Genomic DNA, 24,819 nt, shown 5'->3' on the forward strand with positions numbered 1-24,819 from the left:
CAGGGACAGTGAGCAATAATTGTTCCAAGAATCGCTGAAAGAGAGCAGGGGCGCTGGCAACCCCGAATGGCAATCGTTGGTATTGATAGAGGCCGAAAGGCGTGTTAAGGACCAGAAACTTCCGGGAAGCAGCATCGAGAGGAAGTTGATGATAAGCTTCTGACAGGTCAAGTTTAGAAAAATACTAGCCTCCAGCAAGTTTAGTGAACAATTCTTCAGGTCAAGTTTAGTGAACAATTCTTCAGGTCGAGGCATAGGGTAAGGGTCGATAAGGCATTGAGCATTTACAGTGGCTTTGAAATCGCCACAGAGACGAATATCACCATTTGGCTTACCAACGACAATGACAGGAGAGGACCACTCACTGGAAGTGACAGGAAGCAAGACCCCTGAAGCAGTGAGATGATCCAGCTCCCGTTCGACCTAATCACGAAGGGCCACAGGAATGGGCAGAGCCCGAAAAAACTTAGGCCGAGTGAGAGTGTGATATGAGGTTCAAAGTCGTTTGCACAGCCTAACCCAGGAGAAAAAAGGGACGAAAATGTCATTGACAAGGAATCCAATTGAGCATAAGGAATAGCATCAGAGACAATATTGACAGTCATCTATGGAGAACCCAGAAACGCGAAAGGCATCGAAACCAAAAAGATTCTCCACATTACTATGGTCGACCAAAAATATGGGAACAGTGCAAAAGACAGATTTGTAAGATACCTCAACATCAAATTGTCCCAAGAGAGAAATCTTCTGTTTATCGTATGTCCATAAGTGCCTAGTAACAGGTGACAGGATTGGAGAACCCAACTGAAGGGCACGTTGCCTAACTTCTTTGTCGGGCGCCGGTCAGATAATAGCATCCCGTACCATGGAATCGGCGTAGAATTCTTTGTGAACTTCAGAAACAAATTGACACTTTCTACTGAGGCCGTGAAGTTCAGCAGCCCAAGCGTGATAGGACTGATTCGGTTGTTTTTTACAACGATAAAAGGCAACACGAGAGGCTACCACATGCGTTTGCTTTTGAAAATAGACAGACAGAAGAGAGCACATTTCAGCTAAGGACAAAGACGCACGATCTTTCAAAAGAGCCAATTGCGACAACAACCGATACATTTGAGGTGAAATCCATGAAAGGAACAGAGACTTACATGTTTGTTTGTCCGCGACATGAAATGCCAAGAAGTGCTGTCGAGGACGTTTTTCGTAATCAGACCAGTCTTCCGCCGTCTCGTCGTAAGGAGGAAAAGTAGGTAGAGACAACGACGAGAGATGCCCCCCATCTGATGAAGCAACGAAATCACGAACTGCATTTGTGAGAAGCGTTTGCTGTTCTATGAGACCTTGCTATAGTTGCTCTAAAGTAGCCATGGAAACATGTGGGTCAATGATGGAAAAGAAAAATCCCATCCTCGTTGCCAATTGTTATAATTTCAAGTTGAACAAATATATTTCAAGGAAGACGCAATACATGAAAGTCACAGATCAAGTAAACAGAGTAAGATGTGTGTACACTTTAACAGTCAAATCATAACTGAGTCCAAGTCTAGTGGCCGCTGGCTGGCTGGCCGCTTAGGTGGCGCTGCTGCTGCATGGCTGGCAGACAGTGCCGCATGTAGAGGACGCGTGTAACTGCACGGAAGCACTTTGAAAGATCGGCGAGTCACAACAGACTTAAATGAGGCTCACCAGTGGTATTGTAGGATCTGCAGTAGAGATAGGAAAATACTGGAACAGGAAGGGAAAATTGCAGCTTGTCAAGCTGACTTAGACAAGGCAAGGGAAGATCTGGACAGGTTAAAGAGGGAGAAGGGTGAACAGAGGTGGGAAGTGGCAACAGGTAATAGGGGGGACAGGCAAAGGAGAGCATCAGACAGCTTTGTCATAAATCTTGAAAATAGATTTGACCTGTTGCCTCAGTCAGAATCGGATGAGCCTCATGTAGCTGAAGCTGTAGAAAGGACACAACAAGCTTTCAAGGACTTTGTAAAGGTAGGGAAATTTGTAAAGAGAAAGAAAGTTCTGTTGTTACGTAGCTCCCACGGTAGAGGTGTTGGCCAACTACTGCAGGAAAATCTAGGTCCAGAGTACCAGGTCACAAACTTTTTCAAGCCTAGTGCAGATCTGGGTCAGGTAACAGAGGCTGTAGGTTCTTTATGCAAGGATTTCACAAAGGAGGATGCCGTGGTTATAGTGGGTGGTCCGGGAAATAGCATTGACAGATACTCTAATATTCCATAGAGTGTGACCTGGTGAAGATAGCATCAGCAATGAAGCTTACGAGTGTGGGATTTGTGTCTGTGTTGAGATGCCTTGATCGGCCTCATTTGAACTCTTCCATCAGGAGGGTGAACTTGGAGTTGGAGTAGCTGCTTAGGACAGATATAGGGTCCCATATTGGTTTGACTCCTGTGGATGCTATCGATAGGTGGGACTACACTAGGCATGGCCTTCACTTCACCTCAATAGGAAAGGGAAGGGAAAACTGTCTGGGTTGATTGCAGAAAACTTAAGGGGGGACACTGTCACAAGTGGTAAAATACTAGTGGTCACAGGTGTCAGAGGGATGCCTTTTTTAGGATAGGGAAGGGGAAAAGAAAACGAGTTTTAAGAGAGATTGGCAGACACACTCAGTTTGAGAAAACAGATTAACAGGAGTCAGATTTTAGCATACAGCCTCCATTTAAACAATGTTTAACAGAAAGTAATCAGAAACTGTCAGTTCATCGTCGCCAAAGCAGTTATAATCCCATCTTTATTACACCAAAACATTCCAGGACTCACAAATAATGATGATGAACTATTCATTTACATTGATGAAATGAATTCATCTAACCAAATTGACATAACCTGCCTCTCTGAACATCAAGTGACCACTGGTATAGGTATGTTAGACATTTCAGGATTTAAGCTAGCTTCCGATTTCTGCAGAGTCAAAATGGTTGGAGGAGGAGTTGCCACATTTATTAAAAACTGCCATAAATTCAAGAACATTGACATTAATAAATTCTGTTTAGACCAGCATCTAGAAGCATGTGCAACAGAAGTAGAGTTTCATAAACAGATCCTAAATAATAGTAACTATTTACCGAGCACCTGCAGGAAATTATAATCTATTCATAAATCATCTAGAAGCTCTTTTGGGTTATTTAACAGGAAGAAACAAAGAAATTTTGATTGCTGGTGACTTTAATACAGACTTTCTAATGCAATCTTCCAGTAAACATTTACTGCAGACAGTAACGTTGTTTTTCAATCTAACTCACAATGTAAAGTTTCCAACTAGGATCACTAAATCCTCAAGGACAGCCATTGATAACATTTTTATAGACAAATCAAAGGAACAAAATCATATTATAAAACCTGTAATAAATGGACTATCAGATAATGACATGCAGCTCCTTGTTTTAGGTGTAAATTCTAAGCAGATTATCAAGACTGCTAAATCTGAGTACAGGAGAGTAGTCAATCAACCAAAAATTGAGTGTTTTAGAAAACTGCTCAAAGATATGAACTGGGAATATGTTTATAGTGCTCATGACATGAATGAAAAATATAACACATTGATGAACAATGTCAGTACTATGTATGAAAACTGTTTTCCTCTAAAAGTTACTCAAATTAAACAGAAGTCTATTATAAAACCATGGATTACACAAGCAATAAAGATTTCCTGTAAGACAAAAAGGAAAATGTATCTGTCGACCAAGAATAGCTCCAATGCTGATGATTTGGCTCAATACAAGGAATACTGTAAAATATTAAAAAAAGTAATCCAGACATCTAAACAAATGCACTATGGGAAGAAGATAGCAATGCCAGGGAACAAAATAACCATGGACCTTGCCGTCAGTTGGGAGGCTTGCGTGCCTCAGCGATACAGATCGCCGTACCGTAGATGCAACCACAACGGAGAGGTATCTGTTGAGAGGCCACACAAACCTGTGGTTCCTGAAGAGGGGCAGCAGCCTTTTCAGTAGTTGCAGGGGCAACAGTCTGGATTATTGACTGATCTGGCCTTGTAACACTAACCAAAACAGCCTTGCTGTGCTGGTACTGCAAACGGCTGAAAGCAAGGGGAAACTAAGGCCGTAATTGTTCCCGAGGGCATGCAGCTTTACTGTATGGTTAAATGATGATAGCGTCCTCTTGGGTAAAATATTCCGGAGGTAAAATAGTCCCCCATTCGGATCTCCGGGCGTGAACTACTCAGGAGGACATCGTTATCAGGAGAAAGAAAACTGGCGTTCTACGGATCGGAGCGTGGAATGTCAGATCCCTTAATCAGGCAGGTAGGTTAGAAAATTTAAAAAGGGAAATGGATAGGTTAAAGTTAGATATAGTGGGAATTAGTGAAGTTCGGTGGCAGGAGGAACAAGACTTTTGATCAGGCGAATACAGGGTTATAAATACAAAATCAAATAGGGGTAATGCAGGAGTAGGTTTAATAATGAATAAAAAAATAGGAGTACGGGTAAGCTACTACAAACAGCATAGTGAACGCATTATTGTGGCCAAGATAGACACAAAGCCCACGCCTACCACAGTAGCACAAGTTTATATGCCAACTAGCTCTGCAAACGATGAAGAAATTGAAGAAATGTATGATGAAATATAAGAAATTATTCAGATAGTGAAGGGAGACGAAAATTTAATAGTCATTGGTGACTGGAATTCGGTAGTAGGAAAAGGGAGAGAAGGAAACGTAGTAGGTGAATATGGATTGGGGGGAAGAAATGAAATAGCAAGCCGCCTGGTAGAATTTTGCACAGAGCACAACTTAATTGTAGCTAACACTTGGTTCAAGAATCATAAAAGAAGGTTGTATACATGGAAGAACCCTGGAGATACTGACAGGTTTCAGATATATTATATAATGGTAAGACAGAGATTTAGGAACCAGGTTTTAAATTGTAAGACATTTCCAGGGGCAGATGTGGACTCTGACCACAATCTATTGGTTATGAACTGTAGATTAAAACTGAAGAAACTGCAAAAAGGTGGGTATTTAACGAGATGGGAACTGGATAAACTGAAGGAACCAGAGATTGTACAGAGTTTCAAGGAGAGCATAAGGGAACAATTGACAGGAATGGGGGAAAGAAATACAGTAGAAGAAGAATGAATAGCTTTGAGGGATGAAGTAGTGAAAGCAGCAGAGAATAAAGTAGGTAAAAAGACGAGGGCTGCTAGAAATCCTTGGGCAACAGAAGAGATAATGAATTTAATTGACGAAAGGAGAAAATACAAAAATGCAATAAATGAAGCAGGCAAAAAAGAATACAAATGTCTCAAAAAATGAGATCAACAGGAAGTGCAAAATGGCTAAGCAGGGATGGCTAGAGGACAAATGTAAAGATGTAGAGGCTTATCTCACGAGGGGTAAGATAGATACTGCCTACAGGAAAATTAAAGAGACCTTTGCAGAAAAGAGAACCACTTGTATGAATATCAAGAGCTCAGATGGAAACCCAGTTCTAAGCAAAGAAGGGAAAGCAGAAAGGTGAAGAAGTATATAGAGGGTCTATACAAGGGCGATGTACTTGAGGACAATATTATGGAAATGGAAGAGGATGTAGATGAAGATGAAATGGGAGATATGATACTGCATGAAGAGTTTGACAGAGCACTGAAAGACCTGAGTCGAAACAAGGTCCCGGGAGTAGACAACATTCCATTAGAACTACTGACAGCCTTGGGAGAGCCAGTCCTGACAAATCTCTACCATCTGGTGATCAAGATATATGGGACAGGTGAAATACCCTCAGACTTCAACAAGAATATAATAATTCCAATCCCAAAGAAAGCAGGTGTTGACAGATGTGAAAATTACCGAACTATCAGTTTAATAAGTCACAGCTGCAAAATACCAACGCGAATTCTTTACAGACGAATGGAAAAACTAGTAGAAGCCGACCTCGGGGAAGATCAGTTTGGATTCCATAGAAATATTGGAACACGTGAGGCAATACTGACCCTACGACTTATCTTAGAAGCTAGATTAAGGAAAGGCAAACCTATGTTTCTAGCATCTGTAGACTTAGAGACAGCTTTTGACAATGTTGACTGGAATACTCTCTTTCAAATTCTGAAGGTGGCAGGGGTAAAATACAGGGCGCGAAGGGCTATTTACAATTTGTACAGAAATCAGATGGCAGTTATTAGAGTTGAGGGGCATGAAAGGGAAGCAGTGGTTGGGAAGGGAGTGAGACAGGGTTGTAGCCTATCCCCAATGTAATTCAATCAGTATATTGAGCAAGCAGTAAAGGAAACAAAAGAAAAATTCGGAGTAGGTATTAAAATCCATGGAGAAGAAATAAAAACTTTGAGGTTCGCCGATGACATTGTAATTCTGTCAGAGACAGCAAAGGACTTGGAAGAGCAGTTGAACGGTATGGATAGTGTCTTGAAAGGAGGATATAAGATGAACATCAACAAAAGCAAAACGAGGATTATGGAATGTAGTCGAATTATGTCAGGTGATGCTGAGGCAATTAGATTAGGAAATGAGACACTTAAAGTAGTAAAGGAGTTTTGCTATTTGGGGAGCAAAATAACTGATGATGGTTGGAGTAGAGAGGATATAAAATGTAGACTGGCAATGGCAAGGAAAGCGTTTCTGAAGAAGAGAAATTTGTTAACATTGAGTATAGATTTAAATGTCAGGAAGTCGTTTCTGAAAGTATTTGTATGGAGTATAGCCATGTATGGAAGTGAAACATGGGCGATAAATAGTTTGGACAAGAAGAGAATAGAAGCTTTTGACATGTGGTGCTACCGAAGAATGCTGAAGATTAGATGGGTAGATCACATAACTAATGAGGAGGTATTGAATAGGATTGGGGAGAAGAGAAATTTGTGGCACAACTTGACTAGAAGAAGGGATCGGTTGGTAGGACATGTTCTGAGGCATCAACGGATCACCAATTTAGTATTGGAGGGCAGCGTGAAGGGTAAAAATCGTAGAGGGAGACCAAGAGATGAATACACTAAGCAGATTCAGAAGGATGTAGGTTGCAGTAGGTACTGGGAGATGAAGAAGCTTGCACAGGATAGAGTAGCATGGAGAGCTGCGTCAAACCAGTCTCAGGACTGAAGACCACAACAACAACAACATGGGATATAGTGAAAGAGGAGACTGGTAGAACCAGAAAGGAACAGGAGCAAATAGCATTGAGGGTAGATGGCACATTAGTAACCGATGGGCATAGTGTGGCAAATCTATTTAACTAGTACTTTATATCCGTTACTGATAGAATGGGATTGTCAGGATCAGTAAATAATGCCCTTGAATATCTGAAACTAGCCCTTACAAACTGCTTCAAATACATGAATATGTCACTCACTTCACCAAAAGAAATAACTTCCATAATAAAATCTTTAAAAACAAAGCATTCTAGTGGTTACGATGAAATATCAACATTGTTAATTAAGGCAAGTTCTTGTGAGTTTAATACAATTCTAAGTTACTTGTGTAGCCAGTCAATTATAACTGGGACAATTTCCTGACTGGCTAAAATATGCAGCCTCTATTCAAGAAAGGGGATAAAGAGATACCATCAAACTACAGACCAACTTCACTTTTGCCAGCATTCTCAAAAATTTTAGAAAAAGTAATGTACAGGCAGGTTGTCAACCATCTGACCACAAATAACATATTATCAAGAACTCAGTTTGGATTTCTGAAAAGTTCTAATATTGAGAAGGCTATTTACACCTACAGTGAAAATGTAATTAATTCATTAAATAACAAATTACAAGCAGCAGGTATTTTCCGTGATTTGTCAAAGGCATTTGACTGTGTGATCCACAACATCCTTTTAAATAAATTTGAATTCTATGGTGTCACGGGCAGTGCTGCAAAGTAGTTCAAGTCATACCTCGTTAACAGGAAACAAAGGGTGTCAGTGCAAGGAACTAGTGAATTAAGTCAACAGTCATCATCAGAATGTGAAGAAATTACATGTGGGCCATTGCTTTTTATTGTGTACATTAATGATCTCTCATCAGCTACACTGCCAGAAGCAGAGCTCGTTTTGTTTGCAGATGACACAAATGACACAAGTATTGCAATAAATAGTATGTCGAGTGTAGTTCTAGAAGATCTGCTAATGATATTTTCATGGATATTAATAAATGGTTTGAAGCCAACTCACTGACATTAAACTTTGAAAAGACTCACTATATACAATTCAGAACCTGTAAGAGGTTTCCACCCAGCATATGCATAAAGTATGAAGAAGAGCAGATAGAAGAGGTTGACAGTTTTAAATTCCTGGGATTACAACTTGATAATAAATTCAGTTGGGAGGAGCACACCACAGAACTGCAGAAACACCTTAAATCTGTATTTGCAATTCAAGTGTTAGCTGACATAGGCGACTTAAAAATGCTTGCATACTTTGCCTACTTTCATTCCATAATGTCATATGGTATAATATTTTGGGGTAACTCTTCAAGTCAAACAAAAGTTTTCAGAGTCCGAAAGCGTGTAATATGTGTGCAGTAAATTCACTGACATCCTGTAGAAACCTCTTCAAAGAACTGGTTATACAAACTACTGCCTCCCATTATATTTACTCTTTAATGAAATTTGTCCTAAATAATATATCTCTTTTTCCAACAAACAGTTCAGTTCATACATACAACACAAGGAACAAAAATGATCTACACAAGGACTTAAAAGCACTTACTTTGGTTCAAAAAGGGGTCCACTACTCAGGAACACTCATCATCAATAATTTGCCAGCAAACATAAAAAAATTAGTTACAAATAAAGATCAGTTTAAAAGGAGCCTGAAAGACTTACTAGTGGCCAACTCCTTAGAACTCCATAGACGAATTTTTTAATAGAAACAAATGATGTATTGTATATATTCATACTATTAGTATTGTTATTTCAGCTTAAAAAAAATATTGACATGTTCCACATCCATGAGGATCTATTCAGCACGGATCTATGGAATGAAAATGTAATCTAATCTAATATAATCCTCTTCCATGTCCAGAGGAATTGATGGAGAGACTCGGACAGGGCAGATACTTTTCACAGACAGAGTTGCAAGAGACATATGTACAGTTACCACTGGATGCACAGCCAAAGCAATACTTTGTGATAAACACTCACTCAGATTTATTCCAGTTTCAAAGACTAGCATTGGGAAGTGCTTTGGCTCCTGCAATTTTTCAGTGGTTCTTGGAACAGTTAAAAGCAAAAGTGACTTCTTCTACATACTATTTAGACAACATTAGACAGGTCATATATCTGCTGAACATTTAGCAGATTTAGACTGTTTGTTTCAAGTTCTTTCTGTTGCTGGCTTAAAGTGCAACAAGGACAAAAGCTCCTTTTTCCAGAATGAATTGAACTATTTAGGTCTTATAAAAATGCACCCAGTATGTCTAACTACATTGCACTTGACTGTGCTTAGAAATCTACTGGCATTGTGTAACATTAAGGAAGTCCAATCACTCATGGGGAAGCTCACCTATTATATAAAATTTAGTCCTAATGCTACAAAAATTACTGCTTTGCTTAACTGGTTGCACTGTAAAAATGTTTCTTTCATGGTCCCCAGGATGCCAGAATGCATTTCAGTGAGTGAAAGAGGCATGTTAAGTTATAGATGTTTGATTCAATTTGACCCAGCTAAGCATGTCATGTTAGCTACGGATGCATCTTAAAATGGGATTGGAGTGGATCTCTCCCGTAAGATTGATTCTTCTGACAGACCTATTGCCTTTGCCTTGAAAACTCTCATCAAAGGGCAGTGTAACTACAATCAGCCTTTGATGGCCTTGTTCAATCCCGCCAAGCCTGTCCCAACTCAGACAGCACAAAAATTGCAATGTTTGGCTCTGATACTGACTAATTAACAGTATGAGTTCTTGCACAGGCCCACTGCCAAATATTCGAACCCTGACATGTTGTCTTGATTACTGGTTGGTACAAACACATTGTTTGATTCATCTGAGGAATCATGTTTTCAAATCGATTCTCAGGACATTGAATATCTTCAAAGTTTTGCTCTCAACTTTCAGCATGTTTCTGCAGCAACTGCTTCTGACAAAGCTCTTCAAGGTTTTTTACAAAACATGTGCCATAGGTGGCCACACAGTTTGACAGAAATTCCCCACAGTAATACAATGCTATTTTTCGCTTTGTCACCTGCTCTCTGTGTGATCAGCTGTTCTGATGTGGCATTCAAAGAACAAAGATGCACGGGTTGTGATTCCTCATTCCATAAATTGGGAAATTCTGTCTATATTGCACCAAGGTCAGTGGGGTGTAGTTCACTTAAAGCAAGTTGCTCACAATCATTTTACCTGGCAAGGCATGGATGCTGAGATTTAGCATCTGACTACTCATTCAAAGGTTTGTGCGGAAAATGAGTCAGCTCCACCACAACACTTTTTTGAGTGGCCTTGTCCATCTACGGACTGGCACTGCATTCGTATTGACTGTGCAGGTCTATCATGTAACATGTGATGGTTGTTAGTCGTAGATGCTTGCAGTAAGTTTCCTTTTGTTTCACCCCATGAGATCCACCACTACTCCAAGTATGGTACCAGATTTGCTTTCTACTTTATGTCTTGAAGGTTTCCCTGAGGTAATTGTCTCAGATAATTGACCACAGTTCATGTCAGCTGATTTCCCACAGTTTTGTACCACCAATGGCATACACCATGTGTCCACTGTACCTTTTCACCCAGAGTCAAACATTCAAAAGTCACACTGACAAACTCTATTCCTTCCACACATGGCAGCAGACACCAAAAATTTTTCTGTCCTCCTACCACTTTTTGCCATGTGATGAGAAATCACCAACAGAACTGTTACACAATCAAAGGGACCATGCCCGGTTACATCTTTTGCAGCCACCACAGAAACAATTTGTTCCACCAGGTCAGACAAATCTGTGGCAAGAAACAGCATTGGGAGCATGGAGTCATTACTAAAGTGGCTGGACACTCATGTCATTTAGCATTATGCTGTAGTACTGTGGTACCGTCACAACCAGCTGTGCCACGTGTACCAGTGATTCTGCTGCAGAATGTTTATCCCAACACATCACTGGGCTCCTCATCACAGTCACAACAATTTCTCCACCAGTTGCAGTGGGCACCTTTCCCTGTGGTGCCCATGAAGATTTGTCCGAACTGATGTCCGTGGAAGAGCCACACCCAGAAGGGCATCACACTGCTACAACAGATACGTTGCCGTCCAGCAGCCCATAGCATCTACATCTTTGGATGTGGACATGCACCCTGTGTTGGTTTTTTGGCTGGTGTTTCCAGATGCCCTCATGATGGATACTGGGATGTGGGCAGGGAAGTGCCATCAGCTACAGTTCCTCTCCATGCCTCCTCATCTGTGTCCACATCCTGTCTACATCTACATCTACACTCCGCAAGCCACCTGACGGTGTGTGGTGGAGTGTACCCTGAGTATCTCTATTGGTTCTCCCTTCTATTCCAGTCTCGTATTGTTCGTGGAAAGAGGGACTGTCAGTATGCTTCTGTGTGGGCTCTAATCTCTCTGATTTTATCCTCATGGTCTCTTCGCGAGATATACGTAGGAGGGAGCAATATACTGCTTGACTCTTCGGTGAAGGTATGTTCTCGAAACTTTAACAAAAGCCCGTACTGAGCTACTGAGCGTCTCTCCTGCAGAGTCTTCCACTGGAGTTTATCTATCATCTCCGTAACGCTTTCACGATTACTAAATGATCCTGTAATGAAGCGCGCTGCTCTCTGTTGGATCTTCTCTATCTCTTCTATCAACCCTATCTGGTACGGATCCCACACTACTGAGCAGTATTCAAGCAGTGGGCGAACAAGCGTACTGTAACCTACTTCCTTTGTTTTCAGATTGCATTTCCTTAGGATTCTTCCAAGGAATCTCAGTCTGGCATCTGCTTTACCGACAATCAACTTTATATGATCATTCCGTTTTAAATCACTCCTAATGCGTACTCCCAGATAATTTATGGAATTAACTGCTTCCAGTTGCTGACCTGCTATTTTGTAGCTAAATGATAAGGGATCTATCTTTATATGTATTTGCAGCACATTACACTTGTCTACATTGAGATTCAATTGCCATTCCCTGCACCATGCGTCAATTCGCTGCAGATCCTCCTGCATTTCAGTACAATTTTCCATTGTTACAACCTCTCGATACACCACAGCATCATCTGCAAAAAGCCTCAGTGAACTTCCGATGTCATCCACAAGGTCATTTATGTATATTGTGAATAGCAACGGTCCTATGACACTCCCCTGCGCCACACCTGAAATCACTCTTACTTCGGAAGACTTCTCTCCACTGAGAATGACATGCTGCGTTCTGTTATCTAGGAACTCTTCAATCCAATCACACAATTGGTCTGACAGTCCATATGCCCTTACTTTGTTCATTAAACGACTGTGGGGAACTGTATCGAACGCCTTGTGGAAGTCAAGAAACACGGCATCTACCTGTGAACCCGTGTCTATGGCCCTCTGAGTCTCGTGGACAAATAGCGCGAGCTGGGTTTCACACGACCGCCTTTTTCGAAACCCATGCTGATTCCTACAGAGTAGATTTCTAGTCTCCAGAAAAGTCATTATACTCGAACATAATACGTGTTCCAAAATTCTACAACTGATTGATGTTAGAGATATAGGTCTATAGTTCTGCACATCTGTTCAACGTCCCTTCTTGAAAACGGGATGACTTGTGCCCTTTTCCAATCCTTTGGAATGCTACGCTCTTCTAGAGACCTACGGTACACCGCTGCAAGAAGGGGGGCAAGTTCCTTTGCGTACTGTGTGTAAAATAGAACTGGTATCCCATCAGGTCCAGCGGCCTTTCCTCTATCTAGAGAAGGAACTACAGTGCAGTCTTCCTCTGTGAAACAGCTTTGGAAAAAGACATTTAGTATTTCAGCCTTTAGTCTGTCATCCTCTGTTTCAGTACCATTTTGGTCACAGAGTGTCTGGACATTTTGTTTTGATCCACCTACCGCTGTGACATAAGACCAAAATTTCTTAGGATTTTCTGCCAAGTCAGTACATAGAACTTTACTTTCGAATTCATTGAACACCTCTCTTATAGCTTCGCGTAATTTTTGTTTGTCTGCAAGGCTTTGGCTATGTTTATGTTTCCTGTGAAGTTCCCTTTGCTTCCGCATCAGTTTTATAACTCGGTTGTTGTACCACAGTGGCTCTTTTCCATCTCTTACGATCTTGCTTGGCACCTACTCATCTAACGCATATTGTACGATGGTTTTGAACTTTGTCCACTGATCCTCAACACTATCTGTACTTGAGACAAAACTTTTGTGTTGAGCCATCAGGTACTCTGTAATCTGCTTTTTGTCACTTTTGCTAAACAGAAAAATCTTCCGACCTTTTTTAATATTTCTATTTACGGCTGAAATCATCAATGCAGTAACTGCTTTATGATCGCTGATTCCCTGTTCTGTGTTAACTGTTTCAAATAGTTCGGGTCTGTTTGTCACCAGAAGGTCTAATATGTTATCACCATGAGTCGGTTCTCTGTTTAACTGCTCAAGGTAGTTTTCAGATAAAGCACTTAAAAAAATTTCACTGGATTCTTTGTCCCTGCCACCCATTATGAACGTTTGAGTCTCCCAGTCTATATGCGGCAAATTAAAATCTCCACCCAGAACTATAACATGGTGGGGAAATCTACTCAAAATATTTTCCAAATTATCGTTCAGGTGCTCAGCCACAACAGCTGCTGAGCCAGGGGGCTTATAGAGACATCCAATTACCATGTCTGAGCCCTGCCACTGTAACGTTTCTCTGTCCTACACTATGGTGGTGCAGAGGTTTGGAAGGGAAGAATGTAGTATTATCCAGATATTGTGTTGCCACACCAAAGTTGGAAACGTGAATCGGTACCACAGATGTTAGTGAGAGCTTGCTGCAACCCATAACGACACATGAGAGGTGCTCCTGCAGATGGTGCCTCCCCTCTCAATGTAGCAGTGTCCTCACGCTGAGGTCAATATAGTGCTGAGCTAGCAAGAGCTCTGACGCAGTTTGATACCTCAGCTACAGCAGTCAACATCATAGAACAGGACAATGACAGTGTTTCTGATGAAAAGTACCTTGTAATGTTGAACATTGTAACTGAAGAGAGAAGTTGTTAATTAGAGCATCAAGTGATGCTTTGCTAGTCCATGACAGTTGTCAATTATCCAGTAGTCCCGTGGCAAAGAAGTGTGTCAAAGTCAAGTAAATCTTTTATTCATTTATGTAATACAGTGATTAATATTTTATATGTTATAGTTTGATGTGCCATCTCACCAAGCAGTCAAAGAACCCATCATTGTGGATGGCCAAAAGTAGTTTCACCTGATCACAATAGAACCTATTCTGTGTGCATCGACCTTCATTAACAGTCTGCAATAGGGTACCACACCAATAGCTTCCCAGAAATCTAGAAGCTTTGAATCTGCCTGCTGCCCTTCATCCATGGTTTTCAGGTGAGTGTGCATAAAATAGCAAGCTGAGTTTTGCACAAGTAACGTTTTCTTAACCTGAGATGATTTGTGGACAGAAACTTTTCTGTCTCATGGAAACTTATTGCATTCAAACTTACAAAATGTTCAAAAATCCTGCAACATTTAATAAAGTGATCTAATATTTTATATGTTATAGTTTTATGTGCCATGTGGGTCTGTAATTTTATATTTTTGTTCTTTTGCACTTCTTATATACAGTGGACCTCGCCTAGTACGGCAGGGCTGGTCTCCTGCATCGTTCCCCTACACACTGTCAAGAAACATGGGACTTTGTTTCCATTCCATACACAGTAATTACTTGCGCTTTTTTCAGTCATGTGGGGCTTTGTGCTGGTGAAGAGATTTGTGACACCTGCGAGCCAAGTAAAGGCCAATGCCATAGATTACTCTCTGTAACACCGAATCAGTATTTTGTCCACACCTGGTGACTCGTTTGTTTTCAGCTCTTTCAGTTCAATGCCAAGGATGCTTATTTCTGTTTTGAGGGGGTACAGCTACCCATTATGCCCGTACCAACCGCTGGCCCTATCACATATCTTCAGTCAGACTGAACTATGCTATTGTCAAACTTGCCTCACAGTAACCACGAAATTCCAGGCAAAGTGAAAAACAAAGTGCCTCATTCTCAATGAAGCTTATTGTATGAGCCTAATATCGTGTTTACAAGCAGACTCAGTGTGCAATCAACTGTGCAAGATAAGAAACATTGTGCATGTGATAGAACTAACTTCCGAGCTGAATATGAAACTACAAATACACGGAGTGATACATCCAAAAGAATGCCTAACAACTCAATTACTGTTATGAAAGGAAATGAAACTGAAAGACCTGAACACTTGCGTGACCTAAATATCAAGTGTTTGTCCAGTGCTGATACTAAATTGTTTGGCTATAACACCGTTGAGCCTTCTAAACATGCAGAGAAACCTAAACGAAGAAAAGTAGTTGTGATGGCAGACAGTCATGGTCGTGGATTTGCTCGCCTTCTGAAAGGTCAGTCCAGTGTACAAACAATCACTTACATAAAGCCTGGTGCTTCTATGTCGGAAGTTTGCAAGCATGTACGATCCACAGACGTTGCTGACTTATCCTGTGAAGTTTTCGTTGTGCTAATAGGTGGGTCAAATGAGGTATATAAAAACGAGACACACAAAGCAAAACAAGAACTAAGAAGGTGCTTAGGACAGTTGACACACACAAATGTTTTAGTGCTGAACATCCCACATCGGCATGACTTACCGTCTTGGTCATGCGTAAATAAAGAAATAATCAATGCCAGCCAACAAATTTCATTACTTTGCAAACATTTCAGAAATGTAGAACTCATAAAGGTTAACAATATTGGGTGCAGATTCCACACATTACATGGATTGCACATTAACAACATGGCGAAAAACTGCTTGTCAGAAAAATTGAAGAAATTATCAAGAGGCATCAAACATTCAAAAGCAAAAACATCCTGGATTGGCCCCCCAAATATTCGAAGGAAACAACACCAGCAAGACCTCACTCACCAACATCAAAAACAAAAGAAGGAACAAGGTGCCTCCAATATTCAGGCACAGCAACAACAATGAATGCAATAACAGCTCTACCAATTGCAGACCCAGTTCTAGCACCAGCAGCAATATTATCAACAGTAGGATCAGCAGCTGAACAACTACCAGGGGAGTCAGACACAGAAGAAAATTCTGTTGTAGATGTTAATAGAAGAATAGGTGCAGTCGGGAAAAGAAAAGTAGTACTTCCAGCACACCTGAATGATTTTTTATTGACAAGGTAAAGGTAAGTGATCAATTAAATATGCCAAAGTCTAACAATATGCTAAAGCCTAACAAATCCTTTAATTTCATGCTGATTCATCAAAATGTCCAATCATTGCTAAACAAATTAAGTGAAGTTGAAATTTTATGTACTGATGAGCTAAAAAACGCTTCTGTAATGTTTATAACGGAACACTGGCTACGTAAAGATGCAGTGTCAGTCACAAAACTTGCAGACTTCAAACTTTCATCATCATTCTCTAGAATTACATCCAGTCATGGAGAGTCATGTATATTTGTTAAAAGTGGCATTGATTATTGTAATATAAAACCCATTGAACTGTTAGCTGAAGAGAAATTTTTGAAGTATCCGCAGTTGAACTCTCTGCATTAAAATTAATAATCATCTGTGTATATATGAACCCTGATGGGAACTTAAATGATTTCTGTCATCAACTAGAAGCAGCTTTAAATACTATAAAAAACTTCAACAAAACAGTGATCATATGTGGAGATTTTAATATTGATTTTCAAGAAATCTCAAAAGACCAGCAAAGCTTGATGACCCTACTGGAAACATAAAAGCCACCATAGTCTCTCCTACAAGAATTACACCAACAACTAGCTCAACAATTGATCAGATATTAATAAACAAAAATGTAAATCACAATTTCTGTGCCGGAAATCTTAATACAGGCTTCTGTGATCACTATGCACAGTTGATTGCTTTGCACACCCCAAGTGAAACAACTGAGAAAGAGGAACTTGTAAAAGAAGCAAGAAAATTCACTAACAAACAAATAAACTTTTTTATACAGAGACTAAGTGAAGAAACCTGGTATGAAGTGTATACTTGTGAAAATACTAACAGAAAGTTTGAAAAATTCATGGAAGCTGCATTTTCATTAAAAAAAAACAAAAATGTCAACCTAACTTCAAAAAGAACAAATGGAGCACAACAGGTATTAGAATCTCTTGTGCAGAGAAAAGAAGATTGCACAATATATCAAAGACACAGAACATGCCTCACGAATTTCATTTGTACCTGAAGAACTACAAGAGGATCCTCAAATATGTTGTAAGGAAAGCTAAAACAATGGCAGATGACAAATACATTGAAAATTCAAAAAACAAATCTAAAGCTACATTGGAAGTTATAAAAAATCAAACACGTGAAACTAAACAATATAAAAATATGAACTTATGTTACGAAGGACAAATGATTTCTTGCCCAACAAAAATTGCAGGGACCTTCAACAAATATTTTGCAAACGTAAGTGAACAGTTGGTGAGTGGACTGGAAGAACACAACAAAATATCACCTCCATCATCCAATAGTGTGAGAAATGTGTCTACATCTTAGTTCCTTTCACCCACAAATACTGAAGAAATTTTATCAGTTATAAAAACCTTGAAAACAGGGTACTCATATGGAATTGATGGAATACCAGATGCAATTATTAAAAAATGCTGTCCTGCCTTAGCTGAACCCTTGACACACTTGTGCAACAGCTCACTGGCATCAGGAACCTTCCTTTCATGCTTAAAAACAGCAAAACTGAAACCACTGTTCAAAAAAGGAAATCCAGAATGTGTTTCAAATTATAGACCAATAGCCCCACTGACTGTATTTTCAAAAATTGAAGAAAATTTTTTTATAAGAGATTGTCTGATTTCCTTAATAAATATAAAATTCTCTCTCACTCACAGCATGGCTTCAGGAAAGGCTATTCAACTGAAAGTGCAATATTTGAATTTCTTAATGAAATCTATACTAAACTGGATGCAAGTGAGTTTGTGACAGGCATATGTCTTGATTTATCTAAAGCTTTTGACGTCATTGACCATAATGCCCTACTGCAAAAGCTTGACCAATTAGGACTTAGAGGTATATCCAATGAGTGGCTCAGGACATAACTATGCGGTCGTAAACAGGTGGTTGAAGTGCAGTATACTGACCATAACAAAATCAGCTACTACTATTCAGGATATGAAAATGTGAAATATGGCGTCCCTCGAGGATCAGTATTAGGACCCATTCTGTTTCTCCTCTATGTAAATGATCTTATGTACAACAAGTATTGCCAAACTACCCTCCAATTTGCAGATGATACAAGCTTCCTTATTAGTGGTAAAACAGAAGAAAACCTAAAAGACTCCGCTATACAAACAATGAACAGTGGTTCAGCTATAACAAGCTAATTATAAACACAGAAAAGACAGTTGCACTGAACTTCTATAATGTAAAAGGAAGGCACAACCCAAACATACAAATAGAACTTAGGGACAGAGTTCTTGAAAGTGCTGGCAGCACAAAATTTCTGGGACTCTGGCTCCAGAACAACACAAAATGGGAGGTACACATTGAATATTTGCAAAGAAAACTAAGCAAAACCTGTTACATGATATGGATCTTAAAAACTTGTTGCAACAAAGCCAGCCTGTTAAATGTATACTACTCCCATGTGCATTCTGTAATTAAATATGGCATAATCTTCTGGGGCAATGGAACAACAAATATTAACCTTTTCAGGATGCAAAACAGAACATTAAGAATTATTGAAGAGGTAACCAATACGAAATCATGCAGACCCATATTCAAAAAACTGTCAGTTCTTCCTCTTCGTTGCATTTTTATCTACGAAACATCAGTTTTCATCAAACAATATATTGATAGACACCGAGATATCTTATTAAAAAATGAAGACATACATGCACACAATACAAGACAAAAATTTGACCTTCATATGAAACAGGTGAAAACATCATTGTGCCAAAAAGGCACACCACATACTGGGATAAAGATTTACAATAATCTACCTAACCATATTAAATCAGCAGGTAAACTCTGTAGTTTTAAGGCTAAAAGTAAAGGCATATTTAATTGATCATTGCTTTTACAGTCTGACGGAGTACATAAAAGCCAAACAACAAAAATAAAGATGCATTATGAATATTCTACTTTGTATGTTGCCTGTAATGTTTGTTGTATGTATGAATCTTTGCTAAATTACTTCAATATCTAGTCCTTAGGATTGCAATACAAACTGTATTTTATCTTGTAAATACCTAACCATGTCCAATATCCTTGTATATATTCTATACATGTAGGATTTGAAGAACAAAATAAATAAGTAAAAGTATACAAGATGGTGGGCAAGTTGAAAGTGTATCATATGTCTCCACGAAAAAACGTAAATTTCGGTAGTGAAAGGAAAACGTGTACAAGTTGTAAGAATGAAATACTGAAGCTGAACGAACGGATATCCAGTCTACAGTTTACAATCGACGCTCAAAAGGTGGAAATAAGTAAAATACATTCTGAAAAACGTGAGACGCTAATAAAGAAAGAAGACTGGGTCTCGGGAAATGGAAGATAATGACTGAAGGGAAAAAGGTAAAAGATCTGGAAGACAATGAAAATTTAGAGCAAAAAAAAAACACTTTTGCAGTGCTTTCTGCCGTGGATTCAGAGAACACGTCAGAAAGGGTTGAAAAGTTGGAAAACAAAGTAGGCAAACCATTGCTCGTTTTAAGTAGGTCAAACAGTGAAAATACTGCGTCAGGAGATTTTCGAAAAACTCCGAAAATAAGTGCGCACACCTACACTACCACAGACTTTAATGCAACAAAGGAAACCACGTTAAAAAACATACCTCCAGCGAAACTGCAAACTTAAGAACATTTAGAATATGTGCATTAAAAAAAACACTAATCAGGTGAGAAGGAGAACCTTAAATCCTCCGGTTAAAAAAAGTGTGAAACACAAAGCAATCTTAGTGTTAGGTGATAGTCACGGCCATGAAATTTCTGCAATGTTGATGAGAACATGTAGTTTCAAGGCCATCTGGTTTCATAAAACCAGGGTGCTCCATTGATGAAATAACGGACCTAACATCAACTGACGTAGCTAGTTTGAATAAAGACGATTTCGCCGTGTTAATAGGAGGATCAAACGACGTCTATAGAAACGAGACATACAAGGTTATTACAGAAATGAGGACATGTTTAAATTATTTAACCCACACAAATGTACTCATTTTGAACATCCCACATCGTCATGATTTACCACCCTGGTGGTGTGTAAAACGCGCAATTAATGTTGCAAACGAGTGTATCACTGAAATATGCACTAACTTTACGAATGTCGATATTGTAGATATAAACAGATTGGAGCGAAGGTTCCACACAGTCCATGGACTTAATTTAAATACGCCACGAAAGAAATTACTAGCCGAAAAAACATGTACTCCCATTTCGAAGAAGAACGAAGAAAAAAGTATAAGTGACAAACAAACGGAAATTAAGAAGTACTTTAGACGAGTTACAAGCTGTGCTATTGGCTAAACGCAAATTACCAAGGCGAGAAACAAACAACCAAGTCGTCAGCCAAACAAAAATTATGAAATGGTTTAAACCGAAGAGGGCAGATGTAGATGAAGCAAAACTTATACAAGCTCCAGAGGTTAACTCACGTGCTGATTGCTAACAGCAAACAGAAGCCACACACAAGAAAAATACCGAAAATTTTTTAGGGTAAGTGCTGTATTGGAAATGCCATTAGATAAAGAATCAGAAACCGTTTAAACTAAAGTTACTAAATACACAGATTTTACTATACAACACCATTAACGTTCAGTCACTCACAAATGAAATTTCCATGTTGGAAACACTACTCAAGTATGCACTAAATATGGACATAATTTGCATTACTGAACATTGGCCACGAAATGACGAAGTAAAATGAACCTCGGTCTCAGGATATAGATCAGCAAGTCATTTTAGCCGAGAGTTTTCCAAACATGGTGGCTCTGCTATCTTTGTGAAAAAACAAAAAAGTTCTGAGATGTCAGTAAAAGTTATATTGACTCAATTGAAAATGACTTTGAACTTTCCATTACTAAACTACCAGAGCTTAATTTCATAGTTATTAACATATATAGAGCACCAAGTGGAAACCTCCCAGTCTTCATGAATAAACTAGGCTGAACAGGATCAGTTCACTAAATATGAAGATAGTGCTTTGTGGGGATTTCAGTGTTGATTTTTCAAAAGACAGCAGCACCAGAGATGCTTTGATAAATATGACCAACACATTCAATATGATCCCCACAATACACTGCCCAACAAGATTAACAGATTGCACAAATTCCATTATTGACCAAATAGTTATCTCAGAAACAAATTACAGATTCACAAGCAGAGTACTGAGCATGCGTTATAGCGATCAAGAGGCACAGCTTCTGTGTACAGAAATGCCAACAAATAGTAGCAGTTCCGAAAAAGTAGTTGAAAAAAGAACCTTTTCTGAAGATAACATTAGAATTTTTAATCTCTTACTGGCGAAGGAGAACTGGGAAAGCAACACCACTCAGAAAAATGTTGGTGGAATGTACATGAGTTTTTAGAGCATCTCTCTTCACTTTTTTAATGTAGCATTTCCAAAAGTAGAAAAAAAAACAGTAAAACCTAACAATAATAAGCAATGGATAACTAAAGGCATAAAAATTTCGAGTGAGAGAAACAGATTTCTGCAGTACTGTTGTAAGAAAAATGGAGTAACCCAAGAATTCACAGATTATTCAAAAGCCTACAAAAGAATCTATGGTAGAGTAATCAAAGAGGCAAAAATTATGTGGAATGACAATTTGATAAGAAACTCTTCTAACAAAATGAGATCCACATGGAGAGTTATAAAGAAAGAAACTTGTAGTTCAGCGCCAAAGAAAAAGAATGTATCATTAACACTAGAAGGCTTAAAAGTCACAGACCCAAATTCAGTTGTGGAAAAATTCAATGAATACTTCACTTCACTAGCTGAAGACCTCATTCAAGTACACTGTCTAGGACCATTCCCAAGTTTCTCCAGCAAGTCCAGTGATCTCGACTGCTTCTATGTACCGGGTGATCAAAAAGTCAGTATAAATTTGAAAACTGAATAAATCACGGAATAATGTAGATAGAGAGGTACAAATTTACACACATGCTTGGAATGACATGGGGTTTTATTAGAACCAAAAAAATACAAACACTCGAAAAATGTCTGACAGATGGCGCTTCATCTGATCAGAATAGCAATAATTAGCATAAGAAAGTAAGACAAAGCAAAGATGATGTTCTTTACAGGAAATACTCAATATGTCCACCATCATTCCTCAACAATAGCTGTAGCCGAGGAATAATGTTGCGAACAGAACTGTAAAGCATGTCTGGACTTATGGTGAGGCATTGGCATCGGATGTTGTCTTTCAGCATCCCTAGAGATGTCGGTCGATCACGATACACTTGCAACTTCAGGTAACCCCAAAGCCAAAATCGCACTGACTGAGGTCTGGGGATGTGGGAGGCCAAGCATGACGAAAGTGGCGGCTGAGCACACGATCATCACCAAACGATGTGCGCAAGAGATCTTTCATGCGTCTAGCAATATGTTTTTTTTTTTTTTTTTAATTGGTCCTAATAAAACCCCATGTCATTCCAAGCATGTGTGTCAATTTTTAACTCTCTATCTACATTATTCCGTGGTTTATTAAGTTTTCAAATTTATACTGACTTTTTGATCACCCAGTATGTTTATGAAACAAACCCCAATGAAATTATAAGTAAAATTAAATCATTAAGCAATAAAATGTCAAGTGGTCTTGATGAAGTACCTGATTTCATATTAAAAGCATGTGCTCACCACATAGGAAACCCCTTGGCAAAAATTTTCAACCTCTCTTTAAAAACTGGTGTATTTCCAGATATTTTTAAAATAGCAAAAGTTTCGCCACTGCCAAAAAAAGGTTCTTCTGGAAAAATATCAAACTACTGACCTGTGTCACGTTAAGTTCCTCCTCAAAAATTCTAGAAACACTCTTCTATGACAGGCTTTTAAGTTTCATAAAGAAATATGCACCTCTTACAGTACAACAACATGGTTTTAGAAAGTCTAAATCTACACAGACAGCAATTTTCGAATTCTTAGACTGCATTTTAAAATCTCCTGATCAACATAAATTAGCTACAGGTATTTTTCTAGATCAACAAAAGCCTTTGACATCCTGGGCCATAACATTCTGCTCGAAAAATTAGAAAGAGGAGGAGTAAGAGGTGTAGCACACAGTTGGTTTGTTCATACCTAAAATACCACAGGCAGAAAGTATCACTTCAGTATGAATTCAACAAAATGAATAAAACAAGAAACAACTCCTTTCTTTCTAGTAAATTACCAATAAAATATGGTGTACCACAGGGCTCAATCTTACGACCACTACTCTTCTTGATTTATGTGGACGACTTAGTTGAATATATGAGTCCCACAAAAACTATACTGTTTGCTGATGACACCAGCATATTGCTCAATGGACCCAATCCAGAAACCTTGCAGTCCACTGCAGAAAGTTCTATGAAAAGGCTTTCTGAGTGGTTCACAAAAAAACAAACTCATTATAACTACTGAAAAAACTGTGTGTGTTCATTTTCATTTAAATCCCCTAGAAAATGTAAGTGTCACAAAATTTTTGGGTCTAAGGGTCCAGCAAGACTTTAAGTGGGAAACTATCATCTGTGTGCTATGGCCTAAGAATTTTAAAGGCTACAACAAGCAAAACAACAGTACTGCAGGCATACTATGCACAGTTCCACTCACTAGTCCAATATGGGATCGTTTTTTGGGGATACTCAACTCACAGTGTAAAAGTTTTTAGAATGCAAAAAAGAGCTCTAGGAATAATTTGTGGCCTTAAAAAGATGGAGTCCTGTAAATCCCATTTTACTAAGCTTGGTGTTCTAAATGTTTCAAGTTTATTCATTTATGAAACTATCTTGTTCAGAAGGGAATACCTCCTGAAAACAGGCAAACTGTTACAGAACAAAAATGTACACAACTATAGTACCAGAGGGAAATCAAATATACATCAAAGATATCACAGAACAACCACCTATTAGAGGAGCATAATTAACATTTGTGTAATACAACACAATAAGATACCAGAGGAAATAAAAAATGCTGCTCATCCCATAGTTAAAGCTAACCTAAAGGCATTTCTAATAAAGCACTGTTTCTATTGTCAGAGAATTTCTGAATATGTAACAAAATTAATTGTAATAGGTACCTATTTTTACTTTGCCTACTATTTTGCTAATACTATGTATTATTGTAACTACTCTTCGACCTGTCCAATATCAATTGTACAATTTGTGCTGTATAATAAAACTGGACCAATAAAAAAGCAAATCAAATCAAATTAGACATCTTAACAAAAAAGGTAGTAAGATAATTAATAATCACCTGTCTCGCTGTTTACCTCTTCTGAAGGCAGTGGAAAAGATTATGCACACAATTAACTATAACATATTTAGCACAGAATAAACTACTTAGTCTCAATTTGGATTTTTCAATTCATTGATCATATTGCACAAAATTTAAATGAAAAAATACTGTCAACTGCTATTTTCTGTGAATCATCAAATGCATTTGATTGTGTTGTTCACACAATTCTCCTAGAGGTCAAATAATTACAGTATGTAAGATCTTACAG

Source organism: Schistocerca piceifrons, chromosome 7 (genome assembly GCF_021461385.2).
Source record: "Schistocerca piceifrons isolate TAMUIC-IGC-003096 chromosome 7, iqSchPice1.1, whole genome shotgun sequence".
Lineage (NCBI taxonomy): Eukaryota > Metazoa > Arthropoda > Insecta > Orthoptera > Acrididae > Schistocerca > Schistocerca piceifrons.